The 22,548-nt window shown below is 50.1% G+C and overlaps 1 long non-coding RNA gene across 1 annotated transcript; it reads left to right on the plus strand.

Annotated features, from left to right (window-relative positions):
- Positions 1-18,491: 18,491 nt before the first annotated feature.
- On the plus strand, positions 18,492-19,000 carry LOC124701057. Its single transcript, XR_007001905.1, has 3 exons — positions 18,492-18,554; positions 18,725-18,827; positions 18,966-19,000. It is a non-coding gene; the product is annotated as an uncharacterized LOC124701057 (long non-coding RNA).
- Positions 19,001-22,548: the final 3,548 nt, after the last annotated feature.

Raw genomic sequence — 22,548 nt, forward strand, 5'->3', positions numbered from 1 at the left:
CGCAATCTACAAGAGATCATGATCATAGCATAAACCAAGTACTAACACGGTGCACACACTGTCACCTTTGCACACGTGCAGGAGGAATAAAACTACTTTAATAACACATCACTAGAGTAGCACATAGATAAATTGTGATACAAAACATATTGCAATCATAAAGAGACATAAATAAGCACTTCACTACGCCATTCAACAGTGAATAAGTATTCTGTGAAATATAGCCTAAGAGACCCACACGGTGCACACACTGTCACCTTTACACACGTGGGACAAGGAGTCTCCGGAGATCACATAAGTAAAACTCACTTGACTAGCATAGTGACATCTAGATTACAAGCATCATCATATGAATCTCAATCATGTAAGGCAGCTCATGAGATTATTGTATTGAAGTACATAGGAGAGAGATGAACCACATAGCTACCGGTACAGCCCCGAGCCTCGATGGAGAACTACTCCCTCCTCATGGGAGCAGCAGCGGTGATGAAGATGGCGGTGGAGATGGCAGCGGTGTCGATGGAGAAGCCTTTCGGGGGCACTTCCCCCCTCCGGCAGGGTGCCGGAACAGAGACTCCTGTCCCCCAGATCTTGGCTTCGCGATGGCGGCGGCTCTGGAAGGTTTTCCGTATCGTGGTTTTTCGTATCAGGGGTTTCGCAACGGAGGCTTTATATAGGCGAAGAGGCGGCGCAGGAGGGTCGAAGGGGTGGCCACACCATAGGCTGGCGCGGCCAGGGCCCAGGCCGCGCCACCCTATCATCTGGGGCCCACAGGGCCCCCCTCTGGCGGCTCTCGGGTGTTCTGGATGCTTCCGGTGAAAATAGGAACCTGGGTCTTCGTTTCGTCCAATTCCGAGAATATTTCGTTACTAGGATTTCTGAAACCAAAAACAGCAGAAAACAGGAACTGGCACTTCGGCATCTTGTTAATAGATTAGTTCCAGAAAATGCACGAATATGACATAAAGTGTGCATAAAACATGTAGGTATCATCAATAATATGGCATAGAACATAAGAAATTATCGATACGTCGGAGACGTATCAATCATCACGTGAGATGATGTAGCTTCAATGGTGAACATCAACATGTTGATCATATCATCCATATGACTCGTGTTCAACCTTTCGGTTTCCGTTGTCCCGAGGCCATGTCTGTACATGCTAGGCTCGTCAAGCAAACCCAAGTATTCCGCGTGTGCAACATGGCTTACACCCGTTGTATGTGAATCGTTGAATCTATCACATCCGATCATCACGAGATGCTTTGAAACGACGAACTGTTACAACGGTGCATACGAGGGGAGAACACTTTATTATCTTGATATTAATGTGAGGGATCATCTTATAATGTTACCGTCGCGTTCTAAGCAAAATAAGATGCATAAAAGGATTAACATCACATGCAGTTCATATGTGATATGATATGGCCCTTTTGTCTTTGCGCCTTCGATCTTCATCTCTAAAGCACGGACATGATATCCATCATCAACGGGCATGATCTCCATCATCGTCGGCGTAGCGTCAAGGTTCATGGCGCCGTCTTCATGGTTGTTCACCTCATGTAGCAACTATTACAACTACTTTGAAATACTACTCAACATGAAATTAAAGACAACCATAAGGCTCCTGCCGGTGGCCACAATACAATAATGATCATCTCATACATATTTATCATCACATTATGGCCATATCACATCACCAAACCCTGCAAAAACAAGTTAGACGTCTCTAATTTGGTTTGCATATTTTACGTGGTTTAGGGTTTTCGAGTAAGATCTAATCTACCTACGAACATGAACCACAACGGTGATACTAGTGTTGTCAATAGAAGAGTAAATTGAATCTTCACTATAGTAGGAGAGACAGACACCCGCAAAGCCTCTTATGCAATACAAGTTGCATGTCGAACGAGGAACAAGTCTCATGAACGCGGTCATGTAAAGTTAGTCCGGGCCGCTTCATCCCACTATGCCACAAAGATGCAAAGTACTCAAACTAAAGATAACAAGAGCATCAACGCCCACAAACCATTGTGTTCTACTCGTGCAACCATCTATGCATAGACACGGCTCGATACCACTGTAGGATAACATTGCATAGAAAACAAAAATTTTCCTACCGCGAACACGCAATCCAAGCCAAGATGCAATCTAGAAGACGGTAGCAACGAGGGGTTATCGAGTCTCACCCTTGAAGAGATTCCAAAGCCTACAAGAGGAGGCTCTTGTTGCTGCGGTAGACGTTCACTTGCCGCTTGCAAAAGCGCGTAGAAGATCTTGATCACGATCGGTTCCGGCGCCACGAACGGGCAGCACCTCCGTACTCGGTCACACGTTCGGTTGTTGATGAAGACGACGTCCACCTCCCCGTTCCAGCGGGCAGCGGAAGTAGTAGCTCCTCTTGAATCCGACAGCACGACGGCGTGGTGTCGGTGGTGGTGGAGAAATCCGGCGGAGCTTCGCTTAAGCGTGCGGGATGTGGTGGAGGAGAGATACCGCTAGGGTTTGGGGAGAGAGGGGGGGCTAGGGCGCCGGCCAAGGGCAGCCCTAGGTGGTGCGTCCAAGAGTGAGGCTTGAAGTAATCAGCCCCCTCTCCTATGCCCCTCATTATATAGGTGGAAGCACCAAGAGTTCTAGTCCAAGTCTTCGAATAAGACCCCAACACTAAAACCTCCCATATGTGGGAAACCTACTCAAGGAGGGAGTCCTACCCAAGGTGGGACTCCCACCTTTCCTTGAGGTGGGTTGGCCGGCCACCCTAGGGGAGTCCACCTTGGACTCCTCCCCTTTAGGGTTGGCTGGTCATGCAAGGTGGAGTCCCTCCGGGACTCTACTTTCCATGGTGATTTCTTCCGGACTTTTCTAGAACCTTCTACAACCTGCCATAAATGCACCAGATCATTTCCAAACTTGGAATATGACTTCCTATATATGAATCTTATTCTCCGAACCATTCCGGAACTCCTCGTGATGTCCGGGATCTCATCCGGGACTCCGAACAAATATTCGAACTCCATTCCAAATTCAAGTTCTACCATTTCAACATCCAACTTTAAGTGTGTCACCCTACGGTTCGTGAACTATGCGGACATGGTTGAGTACTCACTCCGACCAATAACCAATAGCGGGATCCGGAGATCCATAATGGCTCCCACATATTCAACGATGACTTTAGTGATCGAATGAACCATTCACATACGATACCAATTCCCTTTGTCACGCGATATTTTACTTGTCCGAGGTTTGATCTTCGGTATCACTCTATACCTTGTTCAACCTCGTCTCCCGACAAGTACTCTTTACTCGTACCGTGGTATGTGGTCTCTTATGAACTTATTCATATGCTTGCAAGACATTAGACGACATTCCACCGAGAGGGCCCAGAGCATATCTATCCATCATCGGGATGGACAAATCCCACTCGTTGATCCATATGCCTCAACTCATACTTTCCGGATACTTAATCCCACCTTTATAACCACCCATTTAGGCAGTGGCGTTTGATGTAATCAAAGTACCTTTCCGGTATAAGTGATTTACATGATCTCATGGTCATAAGGACTAGGTAACTATGTATCGAAAGCTTATAGCAAATAACTTTTAATGACGAGATCTTATGCTACGCTTAATTGGGTGTGTCCATTACATCATTCATACAATGATATAACCTTGTTATTAATAACATCCAATGTTCATGATTATGAAACTAATCATCCATTAATCAACAAGCTAGTTAAGAGGCATACTAGGGACTCTTTGTTTGTCTACATATCACACATGTACTAATGTTTCGGTTAATACAATTATAGCATGATATATAAACATTTATCATAAACATAAAGATATAAATAATAACCACTTTATTATTGCCTCTAGGGCATATCTCCTTCATCGACGCCTCTCCTTTGGCGTACTCTGCTTCAACCGCAGCCTTCCTCTGCCGCTTTCCCGCCCTCCTCTCTCTCCTGTACGTCTGCTTGTCCTTCCAGAATGCGCGCTCTGCCTCGACGGCTCCGGGATGGTCTCGCGCCACCGTGCCATGAACTGCTCGTCCGCCTCGGTGGTATCAATCCGCCGCTGGCCAGACCTGTACCGCCGCGCTTCACCCTGTGAGCGAAGTAGCGGCTCAGTAGAGAGACTCTGAGCTTCCGTCAGAGACCTAACCTCCGGGAAGTTCATTTCGTGGCGCGGCCGGCCAAACCTCCAAGCCGCAACGTCGTATGCGCGGGCAGCAGCCTCCTTCGTGTAGAAGGTGCCGAGCCACACACGCGTACCACCGGCGGTGATTTCAGCCGCGAAATGTCCCGCAGGCCGCAGGCGAACGCCGATGAAGCCCGTGTTGCTACGGCGACGAGGAGCCATCTCAGCGGCAGCTCAGCTCAGAGGATTTTGTGGTGCTGTTGGATGAGAGAAGTGATGAGGGGAGAAATGTTGCTGGTGCTTGTTAGTGGAGAAGACATGGCTATATATAGGCCGACGAGGGGCTGAAACGGCGGGAAAACTTGGCGGGAGAGAATGGGCGGGAAAGGGTGGGCGGGAAAACTTGGCGGGAGAGAATGAGCGGGAAAGGGTGGGCGGGAAAACTTGGCGGGAAATCATGGTGGGAAAAAAGGGCGGGGGAGAAGCAGCGGGAAAGGGTGAGCGGGAAAAAAGGGCGGGAGAGAAGTAGCAGGGCGTAGGGAATGGCCCCAAAACTTGTGTGTGTCCACATGGAATGCACAAAAGTGATTTGAGATGGTTTTATATCCAAGGCTACCCCCCAGGTGTGTCCGGCTTCTCGGACAGGGGGTTCCTACACTTAGGCGGATTCCGCATGTATAGGGGGAACTCCTCGGAGTTGAACCGGAGAGAAACTTGAGATCATATGGGATGATCCTTGTTTCCACATGTACCTATGACCTAACCAAGCTCAAATGGAGGCATATGCCCACCGGGGACCCCGATGGGATGCGATCAAAGGGGTAGACCGCGCGGTCAACGGAACCGGGGTTTCGTCGGAAATCGAGCATCGGATGTAGGGAATGGCCCCAAAACTTGTGTGTGTCCACATGGAATGCACAAAAGTGATTTGAGATGGTTTTATATCCAAGGCTACCCCCAGGTGTGTCCGGCTTCTCGGACAGGGGGTTACTACACTTAGGCGGATTCCGCATGTATAGGGGGAACTCCCTCGGAGGTGAACCGGAGAGAAACTTGAGATCATATGTGATGATCCTTGTTTCCACATGTACCTATGACCTAACCAAGCTCAAATGGAGGCATATGCCCACCGGGGACCCCCGATGGGATGCAGTCAAAGGGGTAGACCGCGCGGTCAACAGAACTAGGGTTTCATCGGAAATCGAGCATCAGATCTAGGGAATGGCCCCAAAACTTGTGTGTGTCCACATGGAATGCACGAAAGTGATTTGAGATGGTTTTATATCCAAGTCTACCCCCTAGGTGTGTCCGGCTTCTCGGACAGGGGGTTCCTACACTTAGGCAGATTCTGCATGTATAGGGGGAACTCCCCGGAGTTGAACCGGAGAGAAACTTGGGATCATATGTGATGATCCTTGTTTCCAAATGTACCTATGACCTAACCAAGCTCAAATGGAGGCATATGCCCACCGGGGACCCCCGATGGGATGCAGTCAAAGGGGTAGACCGCGCGGTCAACAGAACTAGGGTTTCGTCGGAAATCGAGCATCAGATGTAGGGAATGGCCCCAAAACTTGTGTGTGTCCACATGGAATGCACAAAAGTGATTTGAGATGGTTTTATATCCAAGGCTACCCCCCGGTGTGTCCGGCTTCTCGGACGGGGGTTCCTACACTTAGGCGGATTCCGCATGTATAGGGGGAACTCCCTCGGAGTTGAACCGGAGAGAAACTTGAGATAATATATGATGATCCTTGTTTCCACATGTACCTATGACCTAACCAAGCTCAAATGGAGGCATATGCCCACCGGGGACCCCCGATGGGATGCAGTCAAAGGGGTAGACCGCGCGGTCAACAGAACTAGGGTTTCGTCGGAAATCGAGCATCGGATGTAGGGAATGGCCCCAAAACTTGTGTGTGTCCACATGGAATGCACAAAAGTGATTTGAGATGGTTCTATATCCAAGGCAACCCCCCAGGTGTGTCCGGCTTCTCGGACAGGGGGTTCCTACACTTAGGCGGATCTCGCATGTATAGGGGGGAACTCCCTCGGAGTTGAACCGGAGAGAAACTTGAGATCATATGTGATGATCCTTGTTTACACATGTACCTATGACCTAACCAAGCTCAAATGGAGGCATATGCCCACCGGGGGACCCCCGATGGGATGCAGTCAAAGGGGTAGACCGCGCGGTCAACAGAACTAGGGTTTCGTCGGAAATCGAGCATCGGATGTAGGGAATGGCCCCAAAACTTGTGTGTGTCCACATGGAATGCACAAAAGTGATTTGAGATGGTTTTATATCCAAGGCTACCCCCCCAGGTGTCAACATGCTTCTTAATTGCATTGTGCCTTTTATTCTTAGTATCTTCATATAATATGTCTTTGTGCTTAACTGTTTTATTCTTCTCAATGCAGGTGACTGAACAATATGAGCAGCGGCAAGGCAGACTCCGAGAGCTTGCTTAAGACGCTGGCCGCAGGTGAAGAGGAATATTCCTAGAGTGCCTAGACGGAGTGATCGAGCCCCGGTGCAAAATCCGCGTTACGCCGATGGTACCGATGGAGGACGAGGACGAGGAGGACGAGGTGGAGGTCGAGGACGAGGAGGACGAGGTGGAGGACGAGGTGGCGGCGGGGTACACATGGACTTTGACGAGCCACCCTCCGCTTCTGGCGACGTGGCTCCTGAGTTGTACCTTGAGGGTCCGTCTAGTGGGGAGGTGGAGATGGAGACGGAGTCTACACACGAGTCGGACTCTAGGGCTGAGTTGGAGGTCATGGAGGGTGAAGGTGCGCCGAAGCCCTTGAAGCTTCGTGGAGAAGCTAGAGTCCCCGATGCGAGGAAGGAGCCGAAGACCCATGATGACAAGGCCCTTATCATTCCTTCGAGCGATGAGTAAGTGTACTACTTCAGAAATTTCGAACATGTATTTTCATCTTGGGCATAATAAACAATTTGGCATGTGTACTAATGTGTGATTTATTTGCAGCAACTAGGCATGGGATGCCAAGCCCCCCGCATGCCTAACAGCTTGCTTGGGGCTCTGATTAAGAAGTTCGGCCCGGCAGATACACTCCCCTTAGCACGGTCCCCGGTGGCCCGACGAAGCTAGCCACTACTTGGGCGGACTATGAGGATGCCCCTGCCGTAGGCTTCGCGACAGCTGCCGAGGCTGTGACCACCAAGTTCCGGGTAAGGCATATATTTCTCGAGCACCGTTCATAGTTGATGACCCTAATGTGCTAACTCATGACTTTCACAACTGATTTATGCATGATTGAAGTGCTTCTATCGTGTGGACCCGGAGCATGACACGCAGGCGCGTCTCACTTTGCGTGGCGCTTGCGAGAGGTTGACACCGCAGCGGTGGTACAACCAAAAGTTCACCGGCGCTAGTGCCTTCGGGCTAACAAGGGTAAGAGGGTCAAGAAGGAGTACTATGTTGGTAACGAGCCTACGGAGGAATGGGCAATGACCATTGAGGAGTACATGTCGGTGAGTAAAATGTCAATGAGATTCTACATTGCTGCTAAGTTTTCATTGAATTATCTTGAGCTGAGTATTGCGTTTTCAGGTTTGTCCCGAGTGGGCCGAGCAGCATAGGGAGGCATGGGAGGAGCTGATTAGGGCGAGGTGGCTCGGGCGGGACGAGGAGTTTGCAGCCGTGTCGAGGCGTAACATGGAGAACCGAGGCACCGGTGGCACACACTGCGCGGGAAACCGCGACTACACCCGCTTCAAGGGGAAAAAGGTATGTATATACATGGAACGACCTTCATTCATTTCCCGCCATGTCTCATTTGTGGTACGCTTAACTTTTCTTTTCGCGATGCAGGTGGCCGAGGCACCACCCGGGGTGGTGCTTCATGATGCCCGGATATATGACATGATGCGGACGAAGCGAAGCCCAATCCCGCATTGCCTCAGCCACGGTACTACGGCAATGCCAAGGCCGCCAAGGAGGACTACTGCGACATGGTCAAGTCTCGTCACCCCGAGGTGGATGACCCCTTGAGCATTCCGGTCGACGAGGAGTCGTTGGTCCTGTCGGGGCACGGGCGTCCGCATGGCCGTTTCCCTTGGCTGAATAAGGCGGTCAAGCCTACCCACTCCACGAGCTACACGCGCCTCAAGCATACCCTCACCGCCGACAGCCCCCAGCCCTCGTCCACGGCCTGCTCGTCCACCCGCCTACGATGTAAGTTTCCTCATTTTCATCCTCTTTCCGGTTTTCCTTCCTACATGGCTAAGTGTTTACGAGATTCATTGTTTCTGAAATTGTAGCCCGACTTCGAGGCGGCCTTCGAAGCCTGCAATGAAGCGTATCAGCAGGCCGCTGCCCAGTGGAATAGGCAGAATACGGCCTATATGACGTATATATCAGTAAGTCTGAATCTTTCTTCTCGCGCAAGTAGATGACAAGTCTCAGTTTGATGCTTTATTTCTGCAAAGCCTAACTTGTAACCTATCTTGCAGGAAATGATGATCTCTATGTCTACTGGTACACCGCCACCGGCTCGAGTTACCGTGGCGGGGGACATGCCTATCATGCCATCGAAGGCAGCTTTCGCTGCGACTTACTACGGATCCACACCGGAGGTAAGTTCTTTGCCAAACCGGTAGTTACCACTTTCCTTTGCCTCGCAAGTTGCTAACATGTAGGGAACACGTAGGGAACGGGATGGTCCGGGAACCGAGGCATCGCCGGGTGGGCGCGAGGTCACACCGGTTCATGAAGGTGGTCGGTCTCCTGGGCGTTCTGCTGGTGCCTCTCCGTCGACTACTCCCGGGACTACTCCCGGTGCCTCTCCGTCGACTTCTCCCGGGCGTGCTACCGGTCCTTCTCCAGGTGGTTCTTCTGCAGCTTCTACCGGAGCGCAACCCCGGGCTGCTCGTTTCGCCAACGATGTGGGCGGACACACCCCGCCCGGGTCCTTCCTCCGCTAGTCGGCACCGGGCTTCTTGCTTGCCATCATGTGCTACCTACTAATATGTATTGGATGACATGGCACTCTCCTCTTGTATGCTATTACATGCACCATGTATGCTACTATGTGGATTTCATGCTATTTATGTGAATTATGGTGATTTTGGATGTATTTGGATGCTACTATGTGGATTTCATGCAATTTATGTGAATTATGGTGAATTTGGATGAATTTGGATGAATTTGGATGTATTTGGACCTGCTGAACTGAATTTAGATGAATTGGAACCCAATTTAAATCGAAAAAACCAAATGGTAGGGCATACGCCGAGGGCTATGCCGTCGGCATAGGCCCCTGGCATGACCATATGGTCGAGCCTATGCCGAGGGCATTGCCCTCGGCGTATACCGCCGCACCAGCGCGCGCCACGTGGCCCGCTCGTCGCCAGGAGGAGCTGCCCTATGCCGAGGGGGTTGCCCTCGGCGTAGACGCTCAGCTGGTTGCACCAGCTCGCGCCACGTCGCCGCGCCAGGCCGCGCCACGTCGCCTCTGCCGTCGCAGGGAACCTCCTCTATGCCGAGGGCTATGCCGTCGGCGTATGCTGCCCGCCGTTAACGGCGACGGACCGCCGTTGATGATACGCCGAGGGCGTGTACGCCGAGGGCTCGCCGGCCGTCGGTGTACGACACATATGCCGAGGGCTACCTCTACGCCGACGGCACACCAGCCTATGCCGAGGGACCTAGACGCCGAGGACAGACGCCGAGGGCTGCCGTCGGCGTAGCCTACGCCGAGGGCCAGGCGTGGCTACGCCGAGGGCAGCCGGCCGTCGGCGTAGTGCTCCGTTCCTGTAGTGATCATAGAAACCTCTAAATTTTATACTGGTTTATAAAATTCATAATTGTCCATTAATGGTTTAACTAAATGAAGAGATACTATAATTGTAATATATAGAGAGTTCTAGAGTATTATGATTTTAAGCATCATTAATGTCTAGACTTACGTACTCTTTTTTCGCCAGGAGAACCCTGATATCACGAGATACATTGAACAGTACAAAGCAACTCAATAAAAACAAATATTACAATGAAATTCTTGAGATGCTCCTCATCTTCAACCTCTAGACTTGCGTACTCTTGACATTTCGTTGTTGCAGCTGCTAGATGTAAGTAATATCATTTTGATATTATAATATGCTTCCATTGTTAAAAGAAAAGAAAAAACTGGGAATTCGTCACCTGATCTTGAATTAAGAAACAAAATTTGATCGGAACTTTATATTTTTTTGGAGCACCTGGATGCTGAACCTAGGTTTTATATATCGGGGCACATGTTTCTCGATAAAGGGAATATATTAATATCAAAACGATACCAATTACACCCAGCCTCTGCAACAACGCAGCACCCTAATGGCAATACGGATGCACACAGCCAAAAAAAAAAACTAAGAAACAAAAGTCCCGCTACAGTATCTCGGGCCTAACAACAGCAATACATCCACCGCCAAGACAACACCTGAAATACAGAATCTCCAAAAACGACGCCTCCAAGAAGGGAACAGTGCGCGAACACCATCGTCGCCCGATCAACGATCTTAGGTTTTCACCCTGAAGATAGTCCCCGCTCTCAAAACAATGCCTCCAACAAGGTCATTGCCAGGCACAACCAGTTAAGGCCAGACCTTGGGTTTTCACCCTGAAAGGTAGGACTCTGAACTTCACCTGTGTTGTCGCCCCCACTTTCATACCGCTGCTGTGAAGCCCAGAACACCAAGCAAGTCCCTCAACAACGCGGAGACTTGAACCTCCCTTAGCTAGTCCTTCCCTCCGACTTTCATCATGGATCCATAGTCACTTGATGTCAACACAGAAAAAGAGCTTCGCGCCGCTCCCTCCAGAACCAATCGGTCGGAATAAAAGCATGGGTGCGCACGATCGAATACCACCGATCCAGCAAAGTCCAGGCAAAAAGCACTGTTACATTCGCCGGCGGAGCCTTCCGGAACTCAACACTCCAGCTAGATCACGAGTCCAGGCCTCCGGTAGGTCTTCCTCTTCTATCGGGGCACATATAGCATAATGTTCTCCTTGCACGCACATGTCGTATCATCCATCCAAAGGGTACTAATTGATGTCGCATTATCCAATGGAGTACACCACTGTCCGCTGATCGCGGAGTCGCGGCCGTCCATTGAGAGTTGAGAGTTGAGAGTTGAGACGAGATCAAAGATTATCCGGCTGAAAAGATTTACTCGGGTGTAGTCGATCCTGCCATCTTATATTCCTCTTATCGTTGCCTTCACAAAAATAAGAAAGCCCTAGACTGCCATCGGCCGCCGGCTTAAAATGTGGGCACGCGGATCCTTCTTCAGCCGGCAACATCTTCTCCTGTCCCGTCTCCGGCCAGTCCGCCGACATGCGAGCCAGCCGTCCGCCGTTCGTGGTAACGGCGGCAACAACCTGGCCGGATCGCCAGGACACGCCTCTGGGGATTCCCACGCCGACATCGAGGTGATCAAGAGGGATGATCCGGTGGCGGCGGCGACGAAGCGGCATCTATACGTCGTGCTGGACGACCACAAAGACGGCTACGGCATCCACAAGCTGGACCTCGACATGGAAAAGGACGATGATCAGGACGGTGGCGTCCGGGGACTCCTCCCGGGCCCTCCGGTCCTCCGGGTGGCGTTTCCAGATGTCAACGAGGACGCGCAGTTCGCCGCCTTGGGCAGCACAATCGTCGCCACATTTATCAGCCCCAGATTGGACCAGTACGATACCAACAAGCGCGACTACGGCGGCGTCCTCATCTACGACACCAAGACGGCTTCGCAGCTTGTCTCGCCTCAGATCCCATGGGGCCTCGCCTTCGGTTACGACACAGCCATCGCCGCCGAGAGCAGGCTGTACATGCTCAAGTCGTGCGGGTATGGGTTCGAGTGCTACTACAGCTCCGACGACGAGAACTTGTTCCGCACGGGCTTGCACTGCCTGCAGAACTACGACGATGGCACGGTTGCCGTTGGCAACGACAAGATATCGTGGAGGTGGCAGCCGCTGTCCCCTTCCTCGCCATGGCGGTGGAGCGAGAACGACGACCTCAATATCCTCCCCTTCTTCGACGCCTACATCACCGCGCACGCGGTGCACGTGCCGCCGGGGGCACCTTCTCCGCAGGACCACGAGCTCCTCGTGTCCGCCAACTACAACCGGAACACCGGGATGGGGGCTACCTTCTCGTTCTGCTCGCGGAGCCGTAAGTGGACGCTCCGCAACGACTGGGAGCTGCCGGTCGTCGGACACGCGCACTACGACGGCGAGCTGGACACGTGGGTCGGGCTCCACGCTGTCGAAATTGACACGTATTGCCGTCCCCCCACGGATGGGCGCCTCTGCATCGGCCACGTCACGTCTGACCCCGAGGAGTGGAAGGTCGGCACCGAGAAGCTGTTCCGCCTCGATAAGGATGTCGATGCTGGATGGAGGCACATCGATGCCAAGCTCGTGCCCCTAGCTGGGGCCGTGAACAAATTACAAGGCAGCAAGTACTGCCTCATGGAGCGCCTGCGGCCAGAGGGCGAGGAGAAGGACAGCTTAGGCGACGGCGACAAGTGTCTACTACGGCTGACTGCTTTCTGTGTCGAGCGTGGCATGGACGGCGAACCCGTGGTGTCCGATCACCGCCTAGTTCGCTCTTACAAAGTCTCCAGGTACAATACCATGTTTGATGCTCAAGTGTTTTGGATGTAATAATTCACACATTCAGATAGGTTCATTGAATTCTTGCGGACAATTTTGGTTTAACATTTCGGTTTACAACTTCTTAGAATGTTGGTGATGGTTTTTTTATGATCAGTGCCATTTTTCTGATTTATTTCTTAGGATTGCGTACGTTGAGACTTCAGGCAAAATGTCTACGTTCATTCAGCAAATATTCAAGTTATTATTTTTCATTTTCTACCCAGGCAAATGATGTGTTGGTGAAGAGGATCTACACAATTTGTGTAAGTTAATACGTTGAAAAAACATCAGCTGAAATTGTTGAGTTCCATGTATTTTGGCACACATAAATGTTCAATCTTTGACTAGAACATTTATGCCTACCAATTTTCGGTGAGACCGTGAGAGTACTTTAGAGGAAATGCCTGAAAGGGCCATCATTAGGCAATGTCCACACGCATCAGTGTTGTGCCCTTGTTTAAAGTGGTTGCCCCAAGCTCGACTTTTGGGGATTAAACTCCCGAGATCGGCCTACGGTTTGGACTCGGTACATCGGCATGTGTGGCAATCCCTTCTTGAAGTATTAAAACTTCAAAACTTCAGCCCAATTTTCTAAACTTGGAAATTTGATCATTCCAATGTGCATTTACATATCAACTCATGTTAACCAAAATTATTTTCATAATTTCCCAACCTGTTTTTTTTTTTTTTTTGAGAACCCGCAGCGAGTCTTTTTCTAGAACCTTTGGTTAGATTGCAGTCTACTTAAGATGGCAATGATCATCATATCTCGCTCAAAAATATCATGTACTATATTAGAGCCGTAAACATCTCGCTCGACAATGAAATTCAGACGGCGTGGCGATCGTTACTCAATCGCCATCAGCCGCTACTCTCCGGTCTCCGGCCTGTCGGCCGGCATGTGACCCAGCGAACCGTTGTACTTGGCAGCCACAGTAGCCTGATCGGCTCACGGGGATACGCCTCCAGCAACTCCAATGTCGATTCTAAGGCAGAGATCAACCGGCAGCTCGCGGCAGCGAAGCGGCATCTATACGTGGTTCTCGATGACAGCAAGGACGGGTTCGGTATCCACAAGCTGGACGTCGACGACGACAATCTTGGCGGCGGGCGCGCAGAGTCGCCCTGAGCCTCCACTCCTCCGCGTGGCGTTCCCAACCATCAACAATCGCGCGCAGTTCGCCGCCGTGGGCAGCAGCATCATCGCCATAGGCTCCTGCCGCAACATGGACATATCCGAAAAAGACGAGGCCGGCTGCGTCTTCATCTACGACACCAAGCCGGGCGTGCAGGTCTTTTCGCCTCAGCTTCCGGAAGGCTTCCTCCGCGGTTGGTGTTTCAACCAGGCGGCGATGGCCGTCGGGAACAGGCTCTACATGTTAGAGTCGTCCGGGTCTGAGTACTACTACAAGTACCTCGACGAGGACTTGTGTCCCTTGGGCCTGCACTGCCGCCGATCGCGGCAGCAAGGACGACGAGTTCTGGAACTGGCGGCCATTGTCCCCTTCCTCTCCGTGGTTGGGGGACAAAGAGGAGCCATTGTTTTCTTTCTCTTTGTGTTGGTGGAGCGACAACGATAATCTTCTGATGTTACCCTTCGAAGCCGATCACATCACGGCGCACGCGGTGCACACGACGCCAGGTGCGGTGCCGCGCGAACACAAGATCTTTGTGTATGTAAGTTCCACGCCAACGAGCGAAGAAAGTGCTACCTTCTCTTTCTGCTCACTAAGGACGAGGAGCGAGTGGACGGTTCCAGTGAGATGAATTCGGCACGGTGGCTGGCACCTGCCGATCGTCAGCCACGCCCACTATGATGGAACGCTCGACACATGGCTCGGACTCCACCTGGCGGATGGGTACAGCCGTCGGTGCGACTGATACATGTGCACAGCTAAGGGCATCTCCAACGCAGAGACCCAAATGGGAATCTTTCGTCCGTTTAGGTCTTTTCGGACAAAAACAGCACCCAACGGGGCAACCTAAACCCAAAACGGACAGCCATTAAAGTCCGGGGCGACCCAAACCGGTCCCAAATCTGGGCGGACTTTGCGTCTGTCCGGATGGTTTCGGACGGCTCGGACGTCCGGTTTTATCCGCCCAGCCCCACACCTTCTCTCTCCTCTATCTTCTTTTTCCCATGATTATGGCCGGAATAGCCACCGGAGTTTGGCTGGCCTGGCCAACTGCCGGCGCCGCCGACGTATGGCGTACCCCGGCGCCGACTCCTCCTTTTTTTTCATCCGTGCCCGAAGTTGCCGCTGCCAAAACGAGCTCCGGCGAGAAAGTTCGTCGACGGCGACGGGCAGGGCGACGAGCAAGGGCGTGGGCGGAGCCAGCCGCGTCGGCCACGGGCGGGGCCGGGGCCGGCAGCGTCGGCCACGGGCGGGGCCGGAGCCGGCCGTCGCGCCACGGGCGGGGGCGGGCGGGCACGGAGCTCGCCGCGAGCACGGGCGTGGGCGGAGCTCGCCGCGAGCACGGGCGGACCAGCCGCGTCGGCCACGGGCGGGGGCGGAGCTGGCCGTCGCGCCACGGGCGGGGCCGGAGCTGGCCGTCGCGCCACGGGCGGGGGCGGGTGGGCACGGCCACGGGCGGGGCCGGGCGAGCGGGCACGGCCACGGGCGGGGGCGGGCGAGCGGGCACGGCCACGGGCGGAGGCGGGCGAGCGGGCACGGCCGGGGCGGCGCCGGCCGCGTCGGCCACGGGCGGGGCCAGAGCTGGCCGTCGCGCCACGGACGGGGCGGGCGGGCACGGCCGGGGCGGGGCCGGAGTTGGCCGTCGCGCCACGGGCGGGGGCGGGCGGGCACGGCGGGGGCGGGGCCGGAGCTGGCCGTGCGCGCCACGGCCGGGGCGGAGCCGGCCGCATCTCGCCACGACGGCGCCGCGAGCCGCGCCACGCCACGACGAGGCCCCGTGCCGCGCCTCGCCACGAGCACGGCCCCTGTCGCGCTCCCGCCATGGCCTCCTCCAGATGCTGCCCGCGCGCCTGGCCTCCTCCGGATTTTGCGCGCGCCCGCCATGGCCTCCTCCAGCCAGCCATGGCCTCCTACAGCTGCTGCCCCGCGCCCGCCATGGACTACAAGGAGGAAGTAGTACAAGGAGTTGTTGCGCCGGTGGAAGTAGTACAAGGAAAGAGATGATTTTATTTTATTTGGGTCTTGCTGCGTTGGGGATTACTAGCTGAGACCAATGTCCGCCGCGCGCATCCGCATGTCTGTGCGGCGACCCAAACGACCCAAAACAGATGTCCGTTTGGGTCGCCTGGTTGGAGATGCCCTAAAGTCACGTCCGCCCCATCTGAGTGGACGGTCGGCAAGGAGAAGTTGTGCTGCCTCGACGAGGACACCGTAGCCGGTTTGATCCACGTCGACGCAAGGCTGGTGCCCATGGTGTCCACAGATGTAGAAGCTAGCATCGAGTACTGCCTCATGGAGATCCTGTGGCCTAAGGAGAGCGACTGCATCGGTGACGGTGACAAATGTCTTCTACGACTTACCACTTTCCATGTCAAACCCGGAGAGAACGGCGAGCCTGTGGCCACGGCTAGCCGGCCGGCTCGCTCTTACAAATTGTCAATGTACAATAGGTTTTTTCAAGCTCAAGCGTGCTGGATGTAATTTGGTTCAGGCGTTCATTAAAAATAAGCTCACAAATTCAAAGGTTGGTTGGTGGTAATAGAGTGTATGATGGTTTATAATGACCGATGCAGAAAAAAATATGAAGATAGTTTGGGCGGGCAGCTGTATATTACCGTTGGCGTTTGCTCCGGTACAACCCCTCCCCTAAAGTCAAAGCAAACTTAAATACAAGGACGGCTGAGATCGCTTGATACCTCTTCGTTTAATATTAAACGGGTATACGTAGCCCTGTACAAAATCCGTATGATCCAACTAAATTGTATACCGCATACGTATTTCTCTTCTAAAAGGCCCCTAGGCTACCCGGCCAGAGAAGACATCCTCAGGGGGCAAACAATCCTGGCCGTTGATTGGCCCTTAAACAGTAAAATTTTCAGCCCACTTTCACCCACAGCCATCGGATACGGTTATAAATTTTGTTACTTGGTTTCATCTGCTGGCTACATGACCGCTGGGCCATCCTGTGCGTGGGAGCCTCCAGCGAGAGACGCAGCGAGGGGCTGGCTCACGTCGCCCTTTTTCTATCCTTGTGTCTGGGCCTTTTCGTGGTAGGCCAATGGGTGGGCAGTGAAAACCTAGATCGAAAATCACTCTCCCAATCACATATCACCACTATTTTCCAATCCCCTGCTCTCCTCTCCCCTCCTCCCCCAATCCTCGTCTCCTCTCCTCCTTCCCCAATCGCCGCCGCCTCTTGTTTTCCTACACGGGCCGCCACACGAGGTGCTGCAGGGGAGGCGGGTGGACGGAGGAAGGGCGCCCTGAGCAACGAGGCGGCTGGATGCGGGAGTTGGTGGCGGCTAGACGGGCGGATCCGGTGCAGGACGGGCGGAATCCATGGCAAGGCCGCTTTGAAGAGCTCGTACATCACTGCTTGGGGCTGGAGATGCAGGAGAGAAAAGATCTCCTCCAAGTGCTGCCAGAATCGGCCCTAGCTCCAGGAATTCAGGTACGACACACAACTTTTTCCCTTTCTCATGCTTAAGTACCATGAACTCGTCCTTCTCACGTCGTCACCAGGTTGGCACAGGTAGGAGGACACGATGTGTGGCCTCCTCCGCCCCCGTGATCCAGTGACAGTCTTCTCTTACAATATGCTTTGCACTTTTCGTTTTTATTCCCAGTTTATAATGTAGTAATTTGTTTGACTGTGATTTTTTCAGATCCTGGTGCAGCGTGGCCTGCTCCGCCCCCGTGATCCTTGTTAGAGGCAGCAGCAAGAGGGTCCATCTATTGTTGACATGAAAGAGTAGAAGGTAGTTTTACTCTGCATGAACTCTACTAAGATTTTAGGTCAGATCTTAAAGTTGGCAGTAGACTAGCTAGCTCCACACATGAGAACTGAGTAGACTGAACCATCAAGCTATAAAGTGGATAAAGATATAGTGTTCCGTATACATCTGATAAAATGTGAGAAAAAAGATGCCCTTGCAAGCTATAAATCAAAATTAAGAAACTTATTTTGGCTCTACGTGATTCCAGAATCGAGGGATCCCTTTTTTGTTGGAATTTTTATGATGGATAGTGGTTTACCTACAAATTTGATAGTTTGAGAGGCCTCACTTCTACCCATTATCCTTTCCCTTTGTGTTGTTGCTCAGAGGTGAGTCCGCACCTCCTCTTTTCTTTCTTTGTCATGGTTAGTGATGTGATGGTTCTATTCATTTCCTAATATCCCAAATATTGACCAGATGTTTGAGAATACTTTAAAAGTATTCCGATTGCACTTGAAGAGCTTGTTATGGATAGTAATTCAATCTTGATAGGGTTCTTATACTGCAGCTCATGTAAATAATAGGGTTCTTTCAAGTAATGGATGCACTCAGTTTTCTATTCTCTTGTGATAGGGTTCCTTTTGTTATGCACATGTCAGCAAGTAGGATATATTAATGGTTAGTCGACCTTGTCTGAATTTGCCAGTGCGAGCTATATAACATTTACTTTATACTCCATGCTCTTAGGCCTGGATAATTAAATGTTAGGTCTCAATTCTTTTTTATCCTCTTGTGATAGGGTGTCTTTTGTTATATGTATGCTTACTTCTTTATTTTGATAATGCAGTTTAAATATTTGCTTATGATGCAGTGAGATAATATGCCAGGTTTGCCTCTTTGTGGTCCACTCAATTTGAGAATAAATATGAGTATGTAGTGGTCCGTAGGATTCTTGTCAGTTTTGTTCCATTTGCACTACTATCACAGTAAACCTGAAATTGTAGTTATGTTCCATTTTGTTTGATATATAACATAGACATTATTGTTGTTTTTTCAGCTAAAGCAACGGCAACTCCAGGAAAATCGTGTGTTTGCTGCTGTTAATAAAATGCAGATCCAATTAGTGTCCGTCAGCTGTGCGGAAATACGAGTATCTCCAGGTGACTCTCCTGAATATGCTTGCCATGCGATTAATTTAAATTACTTTCTTGCCATTGCATATCTGAAATTTCTTTTCGCTTGATGGGCTTACCTGTTGCTTTGCATTATTGGTGACCATTGATGTTTTCCTTGTGCAGTGGAGTCCATACTCGATGGTAGGCTTGATGGATATGCAAATGTGCTTGGACTGGTGTCTTGCGGGAGGCACCCTCAAACCAATCCTTGGTTAGTTGTGTTCCATTGTTTTTCACTGGCCAAAACCCAGGGATGGTCAATATGAAGCTAACTCTGTATTACCTTCTTTTTTGAGCCTGAATTATTTAGTGCACATAACCTGATTTGAGTTTGTCGTTCAACCTATAAGAGAGAACGTTGTGTAGAGAGTTGCAATTTCTTGGCGTTCAAATTTGAATGAATATATGCAGCCACCTCTGTGTCAGTACAAAATGATATTGGTGAACTGAGAACAATATGCAAGAATCACTAGAACAACACTCGAACGTGCAATGTTGAATCAACTGCTTGTAAGGGGTCAGATAAATAAAGCAGATTGCTGGGCTTTAACTAGGCTCAAACTGGACTGGATGTATTAATTTAGGCCGGTCAGATAAATAAGGTTATTGTTTAATCCGTGGGTACAGTTCAGCGTGTATAAATTTAAGAAGCAACTAGGTCAGATGTGCAATTAACATGTAGGATGCAAATGGATATCAGTCAACCCTATTTATTAAAACATTTGACTTCACTTCTCATATGGGTTTGGTGTTAACAGTTACATGATTAATTAACGCTGAGTTCTTGATGTTTACTTCCAACTAAAGAAGATAGCAAGATAGCATAAAAAATTGTGATAGATTTATAGGATAATCTCACTCTCTCTCTCTCTCTCGGGTGTGGTTAATACACAAAGGTAAAATTTGATAAGTTCGTCCGCAGTGTATAACCTTCATTAGTCAACATGGTTCAGTGTGTGCCGAGGGCAACTGCATCATTTTTTATGAATTAAATTTAGCATCATTTTATTGTTTCAATGATTCCATCTTAATATCTATGTAATGTGCTGATGGAATTATTTCAAAATTTACCGCCAGGAAGCACAAATGCAGTAAATTGGTAGCTGCTTGGACCATCTGCTTCTTGCAGTACCAGGTTAAAACGAATTTATGGTTCTTGTGTAACCATCTCACTGAAATGAGGGAACGTGAGAGGTGTTTGTGGTCAGTAGACTTCTCACTTGGCAACCAATTAATATTCTTGCCTTCACTTCTTCATTTACATGCACACCACTTTGCTTTCTCCGGATACCATATAATAATAACAGCTACACATTTCAACATGATGCCATATAAAGCTTGATAAAATCAATCTCCGGAAGAATTTTTTTCTCTACCGAAATCTGAAGGAATTATATAAGCATGTGTTATTTAACCAGAGATAAACTTTATCAGTTTAGAACAAGTAGCTTTGTTCACGTCTTCGTGATCAAGATAAAATTTTATTCCTCTTTGTTTCAAGGTGTGGTAACCTTTTCAATGATGTTATCTAATTAAGCTCCTTAACAGGTATAAGTTATTTCTACCTTCATATTTATATTTCCTTTTTCGTACCAAAGCACACAAATTGTGATATTGTATGAGGTTCCATTATATTGACTCATGTTTCATCTGCTTTCAGTTTCATGAGATGATGGGCGATGAAAAAAACACCTGTGCAGTAGCTGCGGCACTTGGAACCATGCTATTACGAGTCTTCACCTTCGCCTACACTTTATATGTATGTAAACATTTTTTATACAGTCTTTGCAGCGAACTTTTAATCACATGCGGGGATTTCTTCTTTCATGCGATCTTTTTAGATCAAGAGCTCTTACCAGACCAATCTCTTTATACGCTGCAGATTGTGGACTGACCGTATGTGAAGATAATGAGGATTGCTACCGGAGCATGGCCACTTGTGGTGGTTAATGAATGGGCATGGACGTGAAGCTGCTTTCAATCAATAGAGAACATGTGTTGGCCCAGACCAAGCTCCACACATTACTCGTGGTAATTTATCAGGTTGGCTGCCACCTCTGAGTTTATACATAATGAGATCATTCGGTAGTAATTTGTGCTGTAGATATGAGTTTTGAGAAGAGAAAAAAGACATGTAAAATCGTACCATATAATAATTATGTTGTTTCTTTCAAAATACTTGACATGGATACTTGCACCTCCTGAGTTTGTACATAATGTTGTTGCCTACAGGACAATGTTATTGTAACTTCGCTAAAATTCGGTACAATGTACATGTGAATTCCACCACTTGGCTTCTGTAATATACTTATGATGGTTATAGTACTCTCTTGCTTTTGCTTCTGCGCGGGGGTGCACTGTGTCGTATGACAATGTTATTGAACATTAGCAATTTTTTCATACAAGTTTTGCCATTATTGCCATTGTTGTATTGTAACTGTAGTAGTATAGTGGTTCTCAATTTTCTGTTACGTTGGAAACCTAAATTATTTACCCATAGACATTTGTCATTGGTTTCTTAGTGATGATCCTGGTGTATTTTTATTGAAAAAATAACACTGTATGTACTTTTGAAAAAAATAGCACTACTTAACTGATTAAAACTTGTGGTTAGAGTACTTTCTTCATTTTGCCTGTGCGCCGGGGCGCACCGGGTCATCTAGTGTATATAATTATGTATGTACGTGGATTATTGGTGGCGATTCGTCAGCGCGGTGGCGGTCGTGGCCGTCGGGCGGGAGGAGCAACAAGGTGGTGATGGGCAGCCACGAGGCACTGTGAGGCGAAATTGGACGACACGAGTCTCGGCAATGTCTCGTAGGTCCGTACCGGTATGGTTGGGGCGGCATGCAGGCTAGACGGCGGCGTGACGGCGCGATGAACGGCTGGATAGTCCGCCCCGGACAGTCCGGTGCAATTTGGCCGGACTGTCCATCGCGTTGGGAACGAGATTAACCGGACTGTTTTGCGGTGCTTGCGTTGGACTGTCTTGTAGCGCCGGACTGTCTTGTGGTGTTTACGCCGGACAGTCTTGCGGCGCCGGACTGTCTTGCGGTGCCCGCCGGACTGTCTTGCGGCGACTGTATGCCTATACGTGGAAATACTGAGTTTTGGATCTGGGCTTGGATATGGGCCTAAATAATACCGGTTGGGTTTTGTTGAGTTTGGGGAGGGGGTTGTACTGGAGCAAGCCCCATTACCGTTTAGTCATATTAGGTAGTTTAAAATTGGAATCTAGATATATCTTTACTAGTTTTTTTTTGTTTTAAGTATTTACTACTATATAAACAGCCTTAGAAAATCAATTATCATCGATCAATATACAATTACTATTCCACAATCTTACATGGTATCGGAGTAGTTCGTTTCACCGAGGTTTAGCCACCCACCGCTTTCGCTGCTCCGTCTTGGGGGAGATCGATCTTCACCGGGAGCATCCGATTTCGTAGCTAGTTTTCTTCCGATCAGTACAGATCGGTTCATAGTAATAGCAATTTTTGTGTTATTTTCTCTCCCCATTAGATCTTTATTTTTTTTCTTTAGCCAACAAACATCTGATTAGTCCTCTTGGCGCCGGTGCAATTCAGAAGATCAATCTTCCTTGACTACCCGGTACATAGCAGCGTGCATCTCCTGCTTGGGCTCATCACGCATTGCCTCGTGCGGGTTTCATGCACACGGATTACCCAGGTTCGTCCTCGACATC

Source organism: Lolium rigidum, chromosome 3 (assembly GCF_022539505.1).
Source record: "Lolium rigidum isolate FL_2022 chromosome 3, APGP_CSIRO_Lrig_0.1, whole genome shotgun sequence".
Lineage (NCBI taxonomy): Eukaryota > Viridiplantae > Streptophyta > Magnoliopsida > Poales > Poaceae > Lolium > Lolium rigidum.